At 41.8% G+C, this 23090-nt stretch overlaps 1 long non-coding RNA gene across 1 annotated transcript in view; it reads right to left on the minus strand.

The window, feature by feature from the left end:
* The window catches only part of LOC115596951 (uncharacterized), an 81582-nt gene that overhangs the window by 57619 nt on the left and 873 nt on the right, over positions 1-23090 (minus strand). The window contains exon 2 of the long non-coding RNA XR_003986981.1: positions 3782-3831. This is a non-coding gene — a long non-coding RNA (uncharacterized LOC115596951). The remainder of the gene's footprint in view (positions 1-3781; positions 3832-23090) is intronic.

The following is a 23090-nucleotide window of genomic DNA, read 5'->3' on the forward strand; positions in this document are numbered from 1 at the left end:
AAACACACATTTACGGTAAACGGGGGGAGGCCTTGACGGAACAGGGCTGGCATAGGTGGGTGCGAGTGTGTATGTGTGTGTTTGTGAGCCTTCGTCTGAAAATATATGGAAACTGATACCACTTATAGATCATTATGAAGAGTGTGCATAGAGGAGTGGGAAAAAGAGAGTGAAAGAGATATTACAGATAACAAAAAAAAACCACGAGTATTCTGCTGACCAGCTCGTGAAACCAACCCTTTAGGCCGCTGTTTGAAGAGACACTGACGCTTAAGAAGGCCAAGGTCAAAATGATGTCCGTCAAGACTGTCCAGTGGGTAAAAATACACAAGAGAACAAGTCAAACGAGATGTAGAGGCGTAACTAAATACAAATGTTCAAATAAGCTCATTGTTCTACGAGGAGCTCTTGACTGTAAAGTTCTTAAAAAAACCACACACACACACACACCTTTGAACACTTGTAAATACAAAGCAGGCTCTAACTATCACTAAGAAATCATGTGATGGACTGTTTTCATGTCAGTTTTTTAACAATCAAGATTGAGATTAAGAGCGGGGACGGTCTTTAATGTTTGCCTCAAATTAAAGCCTTAACAGGAGGCATATGTGAAGGCATCAACAGGCTAAAACTGTAACTGCAACCGCTGCCCCCGCTGAGCTTCTTGGCTTTGTTTTCTCCTCGGATTGAACGATTTCTGTTGTAGGTTAAGTTATGATGTGGACAAGAGTGACACGTCTGCTTTGCAGCTGGGAGCCCAAATTATACTCTCCACATCAGCATGGTCACGAGGATCTGAGTAACATGAAGTTGGTCATCTGCATGTCCACGAAGTTCTGCATGTGAGCAGACTAGGGCGGCGTCTCAATATCCACAACCATGCCTGGAGATCAGTTATGTATGATGAACCTCCAGGATAGTATGTACAGACCAGCAGTTACATCCACTGTCGTCACTGCTGTTCATGTCTGTTGTGGGGTCATATTCAGGGCCTTAATTAACTAAAAAGGTAAATTCTTAATATAACATTGTGCGCTAGAACCACTCATTCAAACATTGAAATTTTGACTCAAAATCTGTGCTGACAGTGATTCTTTTTTTTTTTTCACCCACTTCACAAGGGTGTGGTGAAATAGTCACTTTCCACACAGAGTATAAACCCTCCTCCCACCAGTGTGAAGTTCACTGGAGATAATCCACTGTTCAAATGTTAAAATGTAAGCTATGATATTATGTGGCAACCTTAACTTTTGTTGATCAATCCAGAAAATGCTGCAGACCAAGCAGCTAGTGGCTAAATCTGGTAGATGACTGCATGAGATAAAAATGTTTTGACTGCATATATACAGTCAGTGGAAAGGTTCAAGTGTAGACATGAAGAGACATGATGTGACTTGAAGCCGTGGGAATTTAGGCAAAAACCCGTCCATGGGTGATAGAAATGAGCAAAAAATTCAAAAAGGAAATTTAGCATCAGACAATAAAAGAAATTGAAATTGGAGGGAAAATAACATGAAAAATTAGTTCCTGGAGTTCTGAGAAAAGTCAGATGCTGAGCTGAACAAGCTGTGGTCGGTTAGCTTACAGCTAATGTCTGTACATTGGGCTGTTGGTGGCAAATAAACACAGGCTGCACAAATGGTCCTTGAAGAAAATATGCTTCACATTCTGTCTGAATAAATGATCACAAGCGTATAGCTAGGTAGCTTGGTAGTCAGCAGGTTAAAGTGAGCCAGCACTAAGGCTAGCTTCCACTAGTTATGCTAGCTAGTGTCAAAAAAATAGTGAACACCAAGCCCCCAGGAAAAGCACCACACCCTGAAGCCAGTATGACAGAGTGGCCAAACCATGTTATTACAATGTAACGCCTATATTGTGAGAGAAACAGCTTTAAAATGGTGGATATTTTTTGTTGTTGTGCAAAATGACTGATTTCACCATCAGAATTTGAGCCACTGTCTGGTACAGCTACAATGTTAACTTCTGTTCAAGCTAGTGGAGAGCTAAACCAGAGGTTAGCCACTGAGCCGGCAGAAGTCTAGTGTAGGCGCCCTATGTGCTGCACAATGCGGAAGCAATACGGTAAACTGATGTAATTTTACACCAAGGAAGTCAAATTTTTTCAGGCCTCTGCAGTTTTTCTATAAGTGAACAACGCTCCGCCTCCATCGCTATATCTAGATTTCCTTTACTACATCCACGGTATATTCGCCCAGTTAGCAACTTTAACAGAAATTAATGGGGCACCTTCTTGGAACATGCATGCTCTCTTAAAACATGCATGGCAATTATGGTTTTGTGACAGTACTAGTTTATCACTTGGCAAAGAATCAGACAGAAAACGGAAATTCAAACTGATGATCAAAATGATCAACCCAGTTAGCCACAGCAATCTTAATCATGCCTGCTGCTTGCTTGTAAATATTTGTTTGTAGCTAATGAACAGTCAAGAGTAGACCTCCAGTTTGGTCACCAGATCATGCAAATGTTGTCTTAAAGCCAAGTAGAGCTGAAATAGTCTGTTATTCTGAGGTGAGCAAGATAAACAGATAACAGATGTAAAGTTACATGTGGCGTCATGTCGAAAGTTTCCACAACTGCAAGTAAAACTGGACCTACTACGCAATTTGTGCTTGAGGTAAACAACAACAACAACAACAACAAGAACGCCCTTATCTTCCAATTGACCATTTAAAAAAATGTCCAAAAAATAAAATATTTCTATGCATCACTGCGCGTCCAACTCATTATTTTAAATAACTACACAAGGATGCGCAAACGGTGCATAAATTAAGTCATCACATCAAGCTAGCCGACTTAAGAATGCCAAAATATGATTCCAGACTACAGTATATGTAGTTTCCTCACATGCACACTGATATGATAACATACTGCCTACATGTCTTGTATAATGTGCGTCAGTGCATATTGTGAAACTCTCACAAACGTCAGTAAAAGACTCATTCCTGTACACAAAATGATCAAAGTGATTAAAGCTCTTCAAGTTGGAGCTCTTTGATTGTCTTGTTCCACCTGAACTCAGCTGCCGTAATATCGCCATGACATACGACACCGCTACTTTCACTTCAGCCGTTCACAGGTGCGGTCAGTGCATCACACCACGATTACAAGACTAAGTTTGGAGAAGCGGGCTGCGAGCCAAGTGCCAAATATAGCTGATACTTGGCTGCAACCTCACCGGCTGCCAAAAAACTGAACACATTTGTCCTCAACAGAGCTATTCACGTCTCTTAATTATCCACTTTTCCGATTTTACATCGTGTCTTTAAACGCAGTGCCGCAGGACGAGACACCCCGCTGTTGCATGCCGTGCTATTTATTGATCAAGGAAAATCCCTCACTGTGATCTGTCTTCAAATAAGGGTGATACAGCAACTGCTTTTTGAAGACTTTAGAGAAAAGAAATGAGCACAAAGTATCATCTTATAGTGTTCAGCGCCTCACACAAGTTCAATCCACGAATGTTCGGAAAATGTTTGTAATATTTTCCGTCCAGCTCTCGAATCCTTTCTGCTCTTTAGCCCTCCGTTTCCTCCAGTCTCACAACACAACAACCTATAATATGTATATATTTGTTTATTTTGATCTGTTTTCAAACCCTCTTGAAGCAGACATGCGGATCTAAAATCAGAGCAATTCTCCTCAACAAGTCCAAACACTACAATCTGAAATGACAGAGTCTCCTTGACCTGCATTCCTTCTTGACAAATTCCAGCCAATAATGGGGAAAAAAACTGTTGTCCAGCTTGTGTTCACTCACCAGTTTGTCAGTCTTCATCCTCCTCTTCATCAGGGTGTCTTCACTGAAAACTGAGAAGGACAGAGAAAGAGAGAGGAGAGAGGAAAAAGAACAGAGAGAAGGAATGTTTTAATCACTCTGAAGGAAGCCAGTTATCTTCCCACACACATTGCTGAGTGTCCTAGTCACACAGACACACATGCACACACACACACAACACAGACACACACACATACACAACCAAACACAACACAACACAGTCACACTGAGGTACCCCCCAAAGGTCAAGATGAATCAGGAGACGAGAGAGAAGAAAAGGGGGCACAGAGATTCAGAGACTGAGAGAATGACAGGACAGAAAGAGCCCGAATAGAAAAAGAGGAATGAATAGAATGTAGAGAGAAAAGCAGATGACAGAGAGAGGAGAGCGCAAAGAGAGAGACTGGAGGCAGAAAGAATGAAATGCATGGCTTGGCTGAGTCATCGGTAACCACCACTTCCTCCATGAAGCTCTCTACTAATGAGTGGCCAACTTTCTGAAGCTCAAACACATACACACACACACACAATGCAGACAGAGACACACACACATACACAAAAAACTCAAAACTCAAGCTGCAATCTTTCTGCATCTTAAGGTTCAAACTCTGTGTGTGTGTGTGTGTGTGTGTGTGTGTGTGTGTGTGTGTGTGTGTGTGTGTGTGTGTGTGTGTGTGTGTGTGTGTGTGCGTGCATGTGCGTCAGAGAAATTCTGAGAAGTTGACCCATTAACTGACCCCACTGTGTGTGTCATGAGAAACAGCACAATCTGCCACTGAATTCAGAAATAAACAGCTTTCCCCCTTTCCCATAATTCCCAGAGGCATACTAACTTAACTTTAGTCCATCCAGGGAAGGGTTACTGATCACTCTCAACAATTAACAATGTAAAATCATCATTTTTAAAAACAAAAACTGGAATTCCACAGGGGTCGGTGTTAGGACCGATACTCTTCAGTATGTTTATCAATGACCTCCCTGACTCATGCCAAGGGGCTGATTTTCAAATGTATGCGGACGATGCTGTTATTTATGCCCATGGTAAAACAGCTGCTGCAGTCTCCCACAAGTTAAATGAACATCTGGAGGTTGTAGCTCTTTGGCTTGACAGGTCTTGTCTAGCGCTCAACGTTAATAAAACAGTGTCAATTTGCTTTTCCTCTGGGAGGCGCCCTACACCAATTGTTTTAAATATTAACATCAATAATCAACCAATTAACCAGGTCACAGAAGTTAAATATTTAGGTCTAATGTTGGATGCACATCTCAAATTTGATAAGCACATTAAGAAAATCAGCAAAATAGTTAGACTGAACTTATTTACCTTCAGACTAATTAGAGATTGCTTAACATTTGAAGCAGCCAACATATATTTACACTCAATGATCTTCTCACACCTCGGCTGTTGTGTAACTGCATGGTCGCAGGCCAGTCTTTCGGTAATCAAACCTCTGGAGAGACTCTATAATCGTGCATTAAAGATCTTAGGCAAGAGGCCGATGAGATCTCATCACTGCGATGTTCTGCGGGACCTGAACATGCTCAGCTTTGATAATTATATAGCCTCATCCAACATTAACTTAATCTACAAATGCTTGCATGGTCAAGCCGCTCAGGTTCTCTGTGACCTGGTTCAACCGATGCAGGCTGTAGGGTGGTCAACGAGAAGAGCCGCTGCAGGGAACTGTAGGGTACCTCACCGTAAAACCTCCTTTGGCCAGTCATCATTCCTTATTAAGGGAGTTAATATATGGAATAGTCTGTCAACCGAGCTCAAGGCCATTCACAGTCATGTGCAGTTCAGGAGCAAAATGAAGGAATTCCTAAAAGACAATCAAGTATGTAGTCACATATAGGGAAATGTGGGTGTATTTTATGTGTGTGTGTGTGTGTGTGTGTGTGTGTGGGGGGGGGGGGGGGGGGGGGGGAGAGACAGTGAATTGTATGTGTGTGCGTGAATGTGTGTACGTGTATGTACCTGCATCATGTTAGTTAATTTTTAGGCCAAGATTCAGGGAAAGATAGGCCAATATGTTATCATGTTATTTAATATATTCTATGGATGAATGGAGGGATGGATGATTGGATAGGAAGATATTGTTTATGAATTGATGGATAGATGCTTGAGTGGAGGGTTGGATGTATGGATAAGATGTTTTTTTAAAAAAAAACAAAAACAGGTTTTCTGTATGTTATTTTAAAGGCCCCTCTAGGGACGGGCATTGGAAATTAGCTAAGGCTATAAATGCTATGATGCTTTCTGTTGGATTGTTGTACAACCCACATGATCTGTATCTGTCCCTATTAAATAAACCAAAAAAAAAAAAAAAACTGCACATACACGTCCTGACTATACATTGCTGGGGAAGTCAGGCTAAGAGCAATGTTTAAAGGAATAGTTCATCATTTTGGAAAGATTCCTGTTTTCATTCTTTCCGAAATTAAAATCACATGTTCATGTGTTTAAGTGAGACTATGTAACATTAGGAAGAGGAAATGGGCTAACACATTGTGTTTTACAATGAAACACTGACTTCATGAGCAAATAAAACACACCTTTGTCCAATTCAGTACACTCAGGGCTTTGCTACTATAACCATAGGCCAACTGTTATTATGGATTCCAGAGTTTATCTGCAAGACTCGTCCTACTCCACCTCTTATTAGTTGCCCTTCATTGGTTAGCCCTCTACACTTGACTCAAACAGTTGATAGTGTAGCTCTTGTTATGTCTGTTTTTCCTTTGGTTCTGATACAGCAATATATGAGCTGTAGTCTCCCAGGTAAACACACGACCTCTTTGGCCTCCTTGTTGCTTTTCTGCAACTCCTCTTGGGGTTTTTTTTATCTTCTGGAGCGACCAATCACTTCAGCCATCGCAGAGTTGCAGTGTTCAAGTGTACGTTATATAGAGAAAATTCACACCACTTTGCATCGCCGTCAGACCGCCCTTTCTTTTGGCACTACACTACCCTCAACCATAGAACCTCTGTATCCCTACGCATTAGCGCAACTGGGCCTCGCACTGTATTTCGCCGCTCGCAGATCACCTGTTTGGGTCAGAGTTTCAGCAATAGGGATACGGAGGTTCTACGGTTGAGAAAATGTAGTGCCAAAAGAAAGGGCGGTCTGACAGCGATGTAAAGCGGTGTGAATTTTCTCTATATAACATACACTTGAAGTGATATGGATTTTTTAGGTGGGCCTTGTTTTAGGAGCTTAAAATTGGCTTTGCATCTGGACTCCGTTCACTGCAGTACAAAGCAGAGCATCTGGGCTGGAGCGGCTCTCTGCTTCTCCAAACTGAGGCTGCGCTGATCGGCAATTACAGTAGGGAACAGACTATAGATATGTACTTTATATGACCCCACTTCAAAAAACCCGAACTATCTATCTATGAAAATGACGTAAGCCAATCAGAGGCCTTTTAGGCATGTCTTGAAAGAAAATGAGTGAGATGTATCACACTGATAGGCAACATCTGGTATGATCAGTAGCTAATGTTAACGTTGAAGCGCGGTCAGCAGAGCCCTGATATCAAAATTGGAAATGAGGCTGGTAGTGAAAGTCTGTTTCACAACTACAAGCTGCACAGTTTAAGTTTAGTGACCTATGAATCATTACAGATGGATACATCTTCGATTCTTAGTCTCAATGTGACTAAGCCGGACAGGTTCAGGGGGCTGTCATTTCTTTTTATTCACCTGAGCATAACTGGAAATACTTTCATTATCACCTATGTCTATACTTGGTAAATCCGAGTATTTGAAACATCTGCACCCTCAGCCTGACCGGCACTTTCTGTGACATTTAGAAATGTGTCATCATGCCAGATGTTATGCATGTTGACATGGCAGTAATGAGACAAATAAAGTGAAAACAAAATTACCGTCTCATCCTGAGAGTGTTTCGTCTTGTGATATTCAAGACCCCTCTCCAGTCAGATGGTACCTTGAGCCACTCACTCTGGTGCAAAGTGCAACGTTTCAGGAAAGGTTTTAGCACTGCAGAAATGCAACCAACATGAAATCCGCTGTAATACCACAAGGTGTGAATGCTGGATTTGAACTCTTCTGTTCTGTCACAGTATAAATCAGCCTGCTTTGGGGGTTATTGTGATCCAAGTGAATTTCCGGCCCGTCCAGTCCAGTCTACTCTCCGGAGGGAATCATGTGAACTCAGAGCCAACTTTGTAAATACACACATCCTTCTCTGTAGTTCCCACGCTTTTCGCAACACACACATACACAGACCTCTTACACCCATAGACACACAGGCAAGTACAGACTTGGGACATGATGGCTCTTGCATATTATGTGTAATCATACTGGCATTGACAGAAATGAGGAACAGACGCAGATCATTGCACCGGATGCTACTGTATTTTCAGCCTCATTACATATACTTGATATTGCTGATGAACAGGATATGACAGTTCTGCAATGTGACTGCAGCAGACTGCATGTACCACTGTCTGGTTAAATACAACCTAGCTAGAAGCTAACCTGCATTTTTACTGCATTAGGATTTAGTGGTTGCCCATGTAAAGTGAAACGAGACAGTGTTGCCTCCTGCGATCGGGTGACACACAGAAACCAGATAGTCTACCACCAAACAATTCTAATGTCAATGCAATTATAAGTCATTTTTTAGGTTTTACTCAAGCACAGTGGCGCCTAGAGCTAAATGCTAACGCCAACATGCTAACGTGCTCACAATGACTATGTGATCATGCTCAGGTATAGAGATGCAAGTCACGCGCTCTCCAGTGTGCCCACAGCACCTTATTTCAGAAAAAATGTGCAAGGTAGTCAATGTGGGGGAACACATACATTTTGATTCCTTATGGACTCAGTTATTAATCACATATGATATTTGTAGAATTAAAAGTACATTTTGCAGGTCTCCGTTTATCATAAAGATAGTAAAATACCATTTAGTTTTGTAAAAAACCGCCCTGTAAATGAAATCGTCTCGCTCAATATATGTCACCAACATCCTCATTCACTACCACACATATGTTTTCTGAAATAAGGTCCCATGTTGGTCCTGTGGACGGGAAAAAAACAGAAACACTGCTGTGATCAATTGAAATTTCTTCAATTTTGCAGATCAAGTACTGGATAGGTGGAGCTACTGTAGATGAGAGGCCCATGAATGTTTGTTCATAACAATTAAACAGTCATTGAGATATTTTAGCATGGAACAAAGTGGTAAAATCAACAATCAACAGGCCTATGTCCCCTGCCATAGAGCCATGCTGCTACTATTGATAAATATATCAAAATGACATATGTGGTATAGAATTGACTGTATAGTTTTTAATTTGAAAAAGATACAACACAGATTTAACAACACAGAGGCAGCTGGAAAAGCCATTGACCCAGCAGATACAGTACATAGTTACAGTATCCAGTATATAACTTCCACATGTATGTTCAGTAAATGCCTTTAAAAGTAAGGCCAAAAAAAACATAAACCAAGTTTTCTTACTTGTTTACTTCACTGACCTCCAGCTAAACACACTCTACACACCCAGAGAAAAAGAGAAAGTAAGACTTTGAGTGAGAAATGCTGGCTCAGCAGTGTGCTCATTGTGGGAGACTGAGTCTACAGATGAGTCAAGGAGAACCCATTACACATAATATGAGAATGAATGGCACCGGGGTCTATCTTTAGTATCCGTGTGGGAATCAAACCTTCAACCCTCGCACAGTCGTTGCCATGGGTGACTGTGTGTGCCCATGTACATAACGGCCGTTGTTCGTCTCTAAAATAAGACTGTGTTCTACATAAATCTGACCTAAAGAATTTTATGAAGATGAAGATTGAAAAGTGCCAGTGCCAAAGTTACTTAAACATGAATGTGTATAGGCAGTAACATTTAAATCAGCGTATTACAGCTGGGTGACATGTATTAAACACATAAAAAAGATCATATTTGGAAGAGTGGTACGGCCATAGTTACAGGAAAATATATCAATTGTATTTTGAACATTTTTTTTCATCACTGGTTAACTAATTGGCAATAATATGCACCAGATTTGCCACAGAATAGCTCTGGTTTCTTACAACTAAAGACAGCTGCTCAACACATAAAACATGTCTGGCTTTAGGGAACATTTTAACTATCCTATGAGGACAACAATCCAACTATTTTTTATATATATAGAAACACTGAGTCTTTCAAGGCTCTGAGCAAGACTTTTCCTCCTTAAAAAATGCTATATAATTACTTTCCAGACTATGGCATCCAGACCCTGCTTTCTGACTGCATTAATGTTATTTTTATTATTACTGGGTGTTCATGATATTTTATCTGCCCCTGGGTAACGGCTGGGTGAGCCTGACGCGCCTGACACCAGTACCGCAAAGTGTATCCAATGAGAAAATGATCTTTTAAAACTGTAACGTTCAGCTGCCATGGTTACATTACACAAAACATTGCTTACTCATTATGTCCAACAAAGCAGCCATCTCTCTCTTTCTGGTCATCTAATGCATGTAAGCTAGCATTGAGTTGCCTTGAAAGTCTGGTTTTGGTCAACCAACTCCAAAAAAGAAAACAAGATCACTTTGTTACCTTGTTAATGCTGGTGACTTTACTGATCCATGCCCTGTTTAAGTTATTGGTGGTGGGCCTGTCAAGACTTTCAATCTGGCACTTAAGGTATAGATTTACAACTCAAAAGTGTGTGCTAATTCATAAAGCAGTGTTTCTTTCAAACTCAGACTGAGGTAGACAAAAGAAGGCCTCTCATGAGTATCTAGAAACCATTGATTTTTCTGACTGAAATGACTGAAGCTACTCTTATGCTAACTTTTGCATTCAACATGATGCTCTTGTGCTTCTGGTTGTTGAGAGACATTTCAAAAAAGAGCAAAACTATTTAACAGAAGAGTACTGCGATCAGGTCCTGCAGCTCTACTCTCCTACATTAGCATTTACTCATTTAGGTACTCCCATATGTCTATGTTGACTAACCAGCAATGTCTGCCACGTCCTTGCTCTGCAGGGCATCCCGGTGACTCAGCAGGTGAGAGGGGTCCAACTGCTGACCTCACTCTGTGATATTTTCTATGTGTCGGAGTGGGCTGTGTAATACCCAGACTATAGAGTAACACATTGTGTCTCGATTATAATGTGTGTATCAGAGCGCGCGCTGTGGTGTCGCTGTGATAATACCTACGAAACTAATTACAGAACCAGACCCTCTGGAGGAGTAAACACCCAGAATCAGAATCAGATTGTGTTCCGGTCTGACGCTGTTTATCACTTTATAACTTTTGGGATCAAAATCTTGATTTATCTTCACTCCCGTTTATCAACCTGGCTGCAGCAGTAATCTGCAGAGGTGACATGATGGTGAACACACAATCAAAACACCCCCATGTCATACCTTGTCTGTCATGTCAGACACGGTATGACATCGCCATTTTGAATAAAGTTGTGGATTTTTGTCTGGTTTTGATCATCGTTAGAAAACACAGAATAATCTAAATACATAACTCAACGAAATCCATAACAAAAGGTCTTGTCTTTTTTTAGACATTTGTAATGCAGAAACGTTACATAAAATATCTTTAAACACTTTCGCTAAATGTAAACTAATGGGGATGAAAAAGAACATTATTATCAGTCTGTCTGTCTGTCTCTCCTTCAGTCCTTTCCATTTTCTCAAAACAAAACTTCCACCTCCGTCCTCTCTAACTTTGAAGATACATTACTGGTTGCTGCCGTTGCTGTGTTGACATAAAGTGGAACTGTCTGGTGATGTTTTATCATGGAAACACTGTTGGGCAGGAGGACTCAGTGATTTCACAGCTGGTGGGAATGAACCAGCACCCACTCACCCACTTAGTGTATCTCTCTTTCTGTTAATGTCACCATAAATAATTTATCAATCACGCGCATGTACAGGGGTGGACTAAATAACAGACATCCATCAACACAGTCAAGTAGTCCTGTTTTTAATAAGGGCTTGATAAATAAGTGATGGTTAAGTATGATTAGAGTCTGATGAAAAGTGGTTCCGAACAATAGGGAATGATCACCGTAACTGTCAACAAAAATACGTTATTTGCAGACACTGAATGTCAAACTCATCCCAACTTCAAACTGTAATTTCTGCAGTTCTAAACCTTTTAAGTTAGGGGTGCACCGATCCAATATTAAGATCGGATATCGGCCCCGATATTGACAAAATAGCTGGATTGGGGTGGGAAAAATGAACAGATCCACGGGCCGATCCAGGTTTTTTTTTTTTCGAAGCACATCATACGTCAGCAGCACGTGTGTCGCATGCTGGAAGAGCACAAGTTGTTGCGAGTACATTTAATTTAAACAGGGAGTGTGTGTGTGAGCTTTAGAAATCTAAAGACTTTGCTTTTGTAAGTGAGTTTAAAAAAAACATGCTGTAGGAAAACTGCATAATCAAAGAAATACAAGAAAAATCTTTGTTCAGCAATACAGACAGGACTCAGCCTTTCACAGTGACCAACAAGACAGTCTCAACAGAAACCTCTCAGTACTTCTGGCATATTTTACTTTGTAGTGTTTATTCTATGTTGTCTGCCCCTGCAAAATTAATTCCCAGCCTCACCTCCCTCGTCTTTACTCCCACATTCCCTCCATCCCCCCACCAACAGTTGCCTTCTCCTCCCTCTCCATCCAGTCTGGGAGAGTCCAGTCTGGGTTTAGCTCATGAGTCAGAGGGAACAGAGGATCTGACTCACCTCCTCTTGAGTCTAAACACTATTAGTTTCCAGGTGATACACTGAGACTCCATTGTGTTTCTGATTAGCCCGCCGAGACAGCCTCTGTGGAACTGTCTTCATCTTACGAGTTTGTGTATCAGTGTGGGAGGTAGTTCTGTGTTTTCCCAGATTTGTGTGTGTGGTCCTGTGGGCTGAGTGTAATGGACAGAAAGAGAGAAAATGTGTGGGCTCCCACTATGATTAATGATGAGTGAGACCACCAGGGCTGCAGCTGCAGGTGGGGTGTCTTTGTCCACGTCGAGGGTCCCATGGTGACTCATTGACATTGTACGAGTAAAAGTAATCTGATATAGTGGATCGATGCGATTGCCCAAACTCACACACAAACTGGGAATCAATTAGACATGATTGAAACACATTGCTCTTTTCTTTGCAATGATAAGTTGGTGTCACGCTAGCAGCAGCTTCTCGGACCAAAATACACAGACGGGACAAAAACAGGCGTAAGGATTTATCAATCTGCTCAAAGCCACCAGACTTCATTGACAACAACAGTAACTTTACCTCGAAGATCATTGTAAACCAAACTTCATTCAAACCTGACAGAGACAAAACAATGCACTCCAAAACTGTCTTGGTTCATCTTTCAACCTTACCAACACCTGGTAGCCATCACTTGAGCCGAAGGCAGAGCCAGAGTTTTCAGAGTTTGTGTTCTCCTTCAGGGTGAACCCCATCAGGGTTTGGTTTATGATCAGATAAACTAATAAAAAACCCTCCTTACATGTTACATGTTAAGAGGTAATTAACGCAATTATGATGGTGACAATTAAAGAATTATATACCTGCTATAAGCATCAGCATGTTAGCATGCTGTTGTTAGCATTTAGCTCAAAGCACCATTGAGGCATGGCCTTTGACTCTTAGTGGTGTCTTCTCTGTGAAGCTTGATTACTTGGAATCCATTTCTACTGAACTGAAATCGACGATGAGTCCAAGAAAGGTTCAGGCAACAAGTGAAGGGCGAGTATTATATTACTGAAGACTTCTCTAGTGGTATATTAATCTTTAACTAACATCCTGACCAGGGCCCTGAGCAGGTGCAGCTGCCCTTCTGTCCCACCAATTCAGAAAAAAATTCAACTGCAGCTTAATCAATATATCGAGGGAAACACACGCGCACAGACACGCACACCGAATTAGCCTAATGCATTGCCACAGCTGTGTCTGCCTTCGCTGAGCTGATCTACTGTGTGAAACAAAACCTGACTGCTTCTCACTGCTCTCCTCATTGTTGCCTTTAAGTATGCCGATCAATACGGCCAGCTGGCACCCGCCAAACCAATCAATACTACCTATTCCTCGGGGGGCAGGGTTTCAAACATTCAGCCTCTGGAAATGACAGAGGTTGAAAGAACCCACTGATTGTGAGCTGGAGGGCACAAACACTCTGAGCTTAATTCCAACACACAGAGACACACAGACAGCTGATGGGGATGATGTGGGAAATACTGCCCCCCTCTGGCAACAACCAGGGATCTCAGAGCTGATGTGCATGTTTTTTGTAATGGGTAGACATTTGTTCATTATTCCCAAAATGTATCTTACACATAGGTAAGAGATTGGTAACTAACGCACAGTCGTGGATATTCTGTGTCTTGCACAGACCCATGCACCACTCGACTGTCTGTTTCATCGACATATTTGTTGGTAAAATGTGAGATGGACATCCGATTCACAGGCACATCCACACACTGTTGGCAGAGTTTGTCGTGCAAGGCGCCGGCCTGCTGATCTGAGGCGATACAGAACTTCCTGACCAGAGCACCCCATTACATTTCTACAAATCAGTTGAGTTTTAGTATCATGGCCAAGGATACTAAATGATAGGCAGCCGTGATCAAACCAGCAACCTCCAATTAGTCAACAACCAACTCTACCTCCTTAGCTGTTAATTTAAAGGCCTAACCAGAGGTGTAAACTGACTTCAGCTTGATTCCTTATGTTTATATCTATTAGAACTGATGTAGCAGTTTTCCCTTTGAATAAATAATTAAACGGATGCTTGACTTTCTTGTCTCGCGGTCCCTCTAAGTAAATAAAGATTTAAACCATCCAATGCTCTAAAGAAAAAAGAAAAACATTATAGAAAGTTAGATTAAAAGAAAATGGAGAAATAAAAAAAACCAACAGCTTAAATTAAAGGTTTTTTTAAGATAATGTTTAAATATTGATTGAGGCGTTGGAAGAAAGTGTCAGATTCAAACTTAACCAGCAGGTGGAGGCAGAGCGGTGCTGCTGGTGTGAGGCTGAACGTTTGGCTGACCTGACTCACTTGAAACATCTGGGCGGTATACAGTGCTGCAACAATTTGTTTTCATCATTCATTAATCTCTAGATTTATAGGAAATATACATTCTAGCTCTACTAGAGGTCAGAAAGTAGCTCCCAGGGCCCAGGCTGGTGTCTTCAGATGGTCTTTTTTCTGTCCGATCAACAGCCCAAAACCAACAGACATTCACTTTACTATCACATGAGCCAAAAGGATGCAACAAAAGCTCATATTGCAGAAGCTGGAACTCGTGAACTAATATGAAAGTTTGGGTTTTGCTTTTAAAAATCACAGAAAGTATAAAAGGATTCTTCTTCTAAGTTGCAGATCAATCATCTGATAAAATTTGACAGTCCATTGATCGACACACTGTTTGGATTGTGAGTTGTAAATGAATTGCAAGCACTGAATCCTCAACTTTGACTGGGTGGTAGTGAACTTGTTGCAGCTGAATGTTAGGCAGGCGTGGAGCTGTACGCGGACTGTAATGTCTGTGTTTCTCCACTTAGTGGTGATATCAGCCTGGATATACACTGGCTGTGACTACTCCACCTCATTTAAATAGTAAATTTACTTAATACTAAACACAAAATTGAAAAAAGTATACTACTAATAGCAGTAGAGTCTTTGCAGATATTAAGCTTGACTGATTTACTGCCAGAAACTCTGAATATTCTGCTCAGATTCTTTGTTGGTCACTTTAAAAAGACATAAAAACTTTATCTCAGCTCTGCTTTTAAAAATTAATTATCATATTTGAGCGATCATGTGCTGCAAGTAAACCTCAGTATGCTTGAAACAGGTATATTAGTCGTACTCATTGCAGTGTGCCGTGGCCTTTGACCTTGACTGTCACTGCGTGTGCTCACAGGAAGTAGCTGCAGCATCAGCTCAATGAAATAAAAAAGCAGATATGTAAATGCATGTGAGGCTAGGACCATTTTGCATGAAAAGATAAGCGATTGACACGTGAAACTTTTTGTTTTTCTGAATAGACTTTCACCACCACCACTTCCTCTACTGTGAAGCCACTGGGTGCAGGTCTTTACTGGAAACCAGTAGCTCTGACTAAAAACCCCACAGTAGAAGTGTACGGTGCGTTTGTGGCAGCCGTTAGTTATCGATGAGTTGCACAGAGAGAGACAGTTAACCCCTCAGTGGCATTTACACAAGAACTGTCGCACATCCTCATCCACCCAGCTGCACCATATGGCAGCGTCTTACTGGAAACCAGTAGCTCTAACTGTAAACCAGGGTGGTCGCACAACAGAATCCTGTGTGTATTATGAGTGTGCTTGAACTGTTATTGCTGCAATTTACTGTCAATCAGGAAGAGGATTTGTTTCAAAGTTTAGGCGCTGATAACAGACATGGGACTGTTGCCTATTAAGGTATGGGAATGAATGTTGTTACAGCTCTGTAGTCACTTCAGTTTCTCTGACTGAACTGAAAAAAAATCAGACAGAGATCAGTTCCTTCTGGTCTGCAGAACAACTCAGCTTTTCCACTTTTAGTACCAGTCCTCTTCCATCGTGACGGGTCTATCCACCTATTACGGGCTAACTTCACTTTTTCCCCTCAAAAGATGGCTGATTGGTCCGATCGCTTTTTGACTGGCCAAAAGTGTTTAACTTGAAGCCTCTCACTAATCCAGCTGCCTCGCAAGGTGACTATTTAGCTTCTGCACTTTGTATTTTCCATCCGTGCTCCACCCTCCCAGCAAAGAGCTATGACCTCGACTTGCAGGTGCTGACCCTCATCCCAACTGCTTCGCTCTGTGCCTGCTGTTGGTCATGGAGTAAAGGGGCTGGCAGAACAACCATTCTGAGGTTCAACACTCTCCTCGCAATGTCTGCGCCTTGAGATCCTGCCCATGATATCCCAAAGATTCTGGGACATGGGACAACCCTGGTGGAGTCCAACACCCACTGGAAACGTGTTTGACTTTGTGCCAAGAATCTGGACACAATTCTCACTTGGGTTATAGAGGGACCATATAGCTTGTAGACACAATCATACAGTGATGATAGAGGGCTGTCAGAGCTTTGTTCTGTGCCACCAAGGCTTAAAAAAAACACACAAAAAATCTCGACAAAGTCACATGAGCTGATTTCTTGCAGCTCTGTGCAGCATAAACTGAAACTTTGAGACATCTTTCCAAGAAACAGACAGGAATGAAAACACAACTCTCTACCCACCCTCCCCACTGGAGGCACAGACACACAGCAGTGATAAGAAAAGCCACACAAGTCAACTGCACCCTCTGAAAGTTATCACGAGATAAGATTATCATAAACAGTGAAAAACACTGTGAGAAGATAAGGAATGCTGCTGACAGATGATCAGCCTGCCTCTATAACTCACTGTACTTTCACTTTAGCACTAGAATAAAAGAGGTTCCAGCTGGCGAACACGTTATGCACACACCCACACATTCATACAGTTGTGCAGAACCACCCTCATTAAATTCACACACACACACACATACACACAAGCCTAAACACTCTCATAAGTCATGAATGCAGACGCGCATTCCTCCACATTCCTTCACGCATTTTTCACATGACACGAGCACTGGCTCGGGGAGGATTTTGCATGAAACAAATTTTGTGGTTTTCATGTTTGAACCTCAGCAGGAAGATCTTGTTTCTCACTAACGCTCGGGCTCTCAGACAACCCCGCTGGTGAATTCAAAATATGCAACACAATGCCTGTCAAGCTATGAACAAGGCTGCTTATTATTAGTTCCTGGAAATTTGAGAAGTTGAGAAGTAGATAAGAAGGGTTTTTTCGCCTGATATGTCAAAATCGAGCTCTGACAGTGACAGAAGAGGAAGTGTTGCTGTCACTGTGCAGCGACTGACGCATGTGTCTGCATTAACATGCACCGTGATGATGCATGTACTGTACACTTACTGTAACTGCAAAGGGTCTAAATAGAATCTGAAAGCTTTCAGGAGGGCCTGTTTTTTGTTTGTGTCTGGACTACTTACACTGCGTTCCAATTTGACATCAAATTTGATATTTTTCATCTGAAATATTCTTTCTCGTCAATGTTTAAAAGCATCCCACATCATTTAAAGCATAAATGTCATTCTCGGAAATACATTTTTAGCTGTTTCCTGGCGACTAACAGCAGGCGAGTGCAGTGCCTTCCTGGGGTCATGTTGACAGAGACAGGTGAGCTGCTCCCCCCTAGGATCTAACAATTCAAATCTAGATACAGCTTCAGAAAGCTCCTCAGTGATGCATGAAGCCAAAGAAGCACATCTTTCCAGGTATAAAAATTATCCAGATCTTCCAAACTGGGGGGCCTAAAGAGCATGAGCAGTAGAGACTTCAGCCAATGAATCCGGCTAACTTCCAGTCTAGCGCCCAGCTGACTTGAATGGAAATTAAATGATTTTATCTTGCAGCTCTTGGATTGAATGGCTCAAATTATTTCACAGCCGCTTTCCCTCAATGTAAGCTTACAGGAAATAGGCTTTTCAGTCCCCAGTGCATCACGTGACGCTGTAATGCACAGGCTGGCCACTATGGAAATCGGCCTCAAAGCCTGGTGCTCTTCCTAGGTGGCTTGGTTTCCACTTGCTTCCAGTCTGTATGCTAAGCTACACTAACTGCCTCCTGATTCTAGCTCGATTATAAATCCACAGACATGAGAGTGGTATCTATCTTTTAATTCACCTCTCAGCACATAAGTTTCCCAACTGTTCCTTTTTGAGGTTATTGTATGACTCTACAACTCTCCACTGAAACTACTACTGCTGGAAATGAAACATAGTGGCCGCCCAGTGTTAAAAAGTGTCAAGAGAAACCACTGTGCATCTGTGACTTTATCCCCTTTGGTTTCATAAGACCAGAGGTGGGAACACACAGAGGAACAAGGTACTGTTTTAACTGAAGTGAGAACGTTAAAACGGAGGCGCAGCTGCAGGTTAAGGCCCGGCCTTTCCTGTAAATGTATAGTTTTAAAGACAATATCATCCCGGCCATTTCTAAAACGACCAGTGACGCGCCATGATTCATGTTGAGCCGGATTACAAATGTGAGCGTGATGTGACTTGGGCTAATTTCAGTATGTGTGCGTGATGTAAAAGCTGCCTACTCATTTGGTTTTGTCGCTGCACAAATAGACACAGGGTTTACTTTCATTTGAATGAGCTATCTGTGGTTTGCATCTCCGTCTGCAACATAAAGAGGGCAGGAGTGGCCTCTACAGACATCTGCTGACTGCATGCTCAAGAGAGCAAAGCAACCCCACCGCTGTGGCTCAGTCAGAGGAGGCAGCCTCTTCTGTAATTGACTGGGCGGTAGCTACAGACTTCGTAGTCTCTTTGGGAGTGACTTGGCCCCCCAAAGAGTTCTCGCTTGAATGCTCTGACGGTCCGAGGCTGGCGGTGCTGAGATACTTAAAGCTGCTACTGTATAATCAATATGTATATCAGCAATGGATCAATTGACTACACATATATGAAAAGGGGTCGCTCACAAGCAAAACCAACAGAGTATTATAACCTGACTCTGCAGTTCCCCTCAGCTCTACAGAGCGTTTTAGTATCTTTCAGCTCATTGTTTTGAATTTTCCTGCTTCTGCTTTACCATTCCGTGCATTCTCATCGCTCCTATCAGTCTTTGCCATGACAGGCAGCTGTTTTCAGCAACAATAACAAGAAAAAAGCCACTTATCTACCAACTGTACAAATACCTATCAAGTTGAACCCATCCACTGATGTGCTGATATGTCGCTGTGTTTACATGTTGGTTCTACTGCTCCAAAAAGGTCAAATAATCAGGTACTGCAAATGTAAACGTGTTTCTTTTTAACATTCAGCCACAAAAGACCCGTGTCCACTTGACATTTTGTTGGGCAGAAAAGCAATGGTGAAGATGAAGCTTTTGTGGTCCAAGAGATAAAGTGCTGCACGCGTGTCTTGTCTCTATGCCAACATGTATGATCGACACTGCCCCTTTGCAGTTAACTATCTGTTGCTCAACAGAGCATGGAGGATGTGGGCGCATGACATGATCTGTAGGAGACAAAAATAGGTTGAATATTATCACAGAGGCCAGGAAAAAGAAAAAGAGCGGCCTTGACGTCAACAGTGCCTCTCTGAAAAGTTGAGAGATTTTCAACGCGTAGCTCTCAGAGCTTGGAAGGAAGAGCGCTCAGGGAAAAGGCACTGGGCGACCGCCTGCTGTAGCTTGGTTCAAACTGTGACAAAACTTTTGCACTTTTCTTACCTGCTTTTTTATTTTTTATTTTTATGATCTTAACAGTAAAGAGGTGTTGCTATGCAGCATAAACTATATTAGTTTGTTTGTGTCCCACCTTAAAACGATAAATCAAACAGAATCCCACTTGAGCATGAATCTCACCTGGCTCTGATGGAGGAAGTTGAACATGAAATGAACCCCGCATTTCCGTCTCCATGGCAACATCTCTCGTTTAAATTTCCCCTAATTTGTCTATACCGAGACACAGCACACGGAGCAACCTATAATCAGTAAGTTCCTGCTTTGGATTTATTTCCATGCTCACCAACTCACAACAGAGCGGCTGATTGTCCCCGGAAAGGATGTTTCTTACTGATCATGGTTATTACAAAAGCTGGGACTCCACCGGTAAATGAATTCCTGGGGGGGGGGGGCTTCAGCTTCATAGCCCAGACAGAGTCGTGTCTATATAGATCGCCACTTATTTAAATTTAGTGAACCTAAACAGGACTTTTTATCATTTTCCAGATCGATAAATATTGGAAATGGCACACCTACATACGTAACTTTACACCCTGATATTGGCCTATCACAGACAACTGGTATCAGCGTATTTGTCTCTCAAGATACGCCAAAGGAAACATTTTTGTGTGTGTTAACCTAATAATGAAGTTTCTTGTTAAATTAGAAAATATCGGGCAATCTCCATAGTTTTGGAGTAACACTGCCCCCTAGAGGCACCTTGAAAGCTCAACAGAAATGACAACACTACATTTGAATTTTGTTAGAAGTGCAGTAATTAACAGATATTTTTTTTATTAAGAGCGTTACCTTGCGATGTGTTTTCAGAAATCAAAGCTAGCTTGGCGTAATGCGATTTATCGCCAGTGCTAACACATCCTGATTTATGAGTAGTTTACATGTAATCTGTCATCTTGCATCGGTGCCAAAAACATATAGTATGTTACTGGTTAACTTCAGACAAACATCCTGCTCAGCATCGGCTTTAGTTGCTGTGGATGCAAAACGGTTCAAGTGACAAGAGGAAGCGTGTGCTGCTGAGGTCACTAGGAAACACAACACAAGGAAATGACTGAGCTGCTGTCTTCATATCACACACACACACACACACACACACACACACACAGGTTATACAATACAATAACTCAAAGAACAAGAAAATTTAAATAATGGTTGTATTATTAAAACATGCGAACACACTGCCTCCTATTGTCTCTCTGTCACACACAAATGCGCACACACACACACACACACTCCCGCTCACGTACTGTCTTCTCTTCCTCTGTCTCCCTCAAACACACTCAATATTCAGCTCATATCCGGATTGACAGCTCTATACTTCTCAGTCTCCCGACCACATGAATGGAGGAAACAGGGGGCAGGGAAACCCCATGTCACTCAGTATGAAACTTACACACACACACACACACACACACACACACACACACACACACACTTCACCACCAGCATGCAGAACCGCTACATCTTTACTTTTAATGAGTCCAAATCGTGGAGACGTGAGGTGGTGAAATAATGACAAAAGGCGGTTACAGAACGTTAAGCGAATCATGTTCTGTATCCAACCAACAGAACCAGGACATTAAAGAAACAGTTGTGTCATCATGAGGAAAAAATTACAAGAATTTTTCCTCCAGTGTGGTGATGAGTTCAAATACTGTTGGAAATATTAAAACAAGGTCGCCATCGAAGGGGTGACACCATCATTTTAACTTGAAGTGCAGCCTAGAAATTGTGTACGTAAGAACTAACGATAGACAAACGAGAGAGGAGACAAACTGCCCAAGTCTTACAAAAAACTGAACTCAAGGTCCACGTACAAGGTTTTCTCTGAGCTTTCAAACATACCTCTTGCTGATCATCAAACCCCATCAGCTTTCTCCAGAGTGTCCAACTGCATTTCATCGTCTCCATCAGGACATCACTTTTCTTAGTTGTTACTGTTCGTTAATTATAACTGCAACGCTCCGGAAAAACCCGATGAGCGGGACTTGACTTCGAATGGGACACTTAAATATTTGATTGATTTGAGCGTTTATCCTACCAAGTCAAAAGCTGTCCAGCTCAACAACATACAGCCCTATTTTGACTGCCTGATTTACTTTGATTTGCCATTTTCAAGGTCACGACTGAACCGTCATGTTTGATATTAGAGTACTCGCTGGACTTCTGTCCTATAAGGGAACTTACACCCAAGATAGGAAATTTGTAGGAAATCCAAAGCAACCAACAGTATGACTTTTTGGCAAATGGGTAGATGCCATATGTCGCTGAAACATGGTGGGCGAAAGTTGTATAGTCATTGTATCGTTTACTGTGCTCTTCTTGTCACTCCAATACTGACAACGCTCTGAGCGATAAGAAGCAAAACAACTTCTTTTTGGCAAACATGTTGCTCCCACAGTCTGACATGAGTCAGAGTAGACTATGTGTGCCAATGTGGATGTGAAATGAAATCATCTACAGTTCCAGAGTAACTAAACAAACTCTCATGGAAGATCATGTGATTCAACCGAAAGCACCAGAACAAGTACAAAGTGGATCTTGAGTGAGATTGCTTTCACAACTAATTAGCACTTGTCCTGTGCAATTGCAGCTGAAGAGTCAGAATATGTCTTATCAAAATTGTGATTTATGTTTAATTCTAATATTCAGTTGTCACAAAATCAAAGGCTTTTCTAGTCAAATCCCAAACTATGCGTCTTGTGTTATTATTGCTATATTTATCATTCTGAGGAATGTTGGGTCAATTCTACACAGCGTTAAATTGTGTTTTTGAAGTCGTGAGCACATGGTCACCCCAGTCTCCGACTGTACATGAACGCATCATCTCCCAGCGCCTGACTTCCCAGGCGGGAGCGGCTTATTAAAGTATTTCAGTGACGCCCACTGCATTCTCGTAAGACTCTGTCAAGGAGCTCACTACCCAAACTTCACACACTGATAAGGATCGGACTATAAAAAGATCAGTGACGTTCACACGAGT

Source organism: Sparus aurata, chromosome 15, assembly GCF_900880675.1.
Source record: "Sparus aurata chromosome 15, fSpaAur1.1, whole genome shotgun sequence".
In the NCBI taxonomy this organism is placed as follows: domain Eukaryota; kingdom Metazoa; phylum Chordata; class Actinopteri; order Spariformes; family Sparidae; genus Sparus; species Sparus aurata.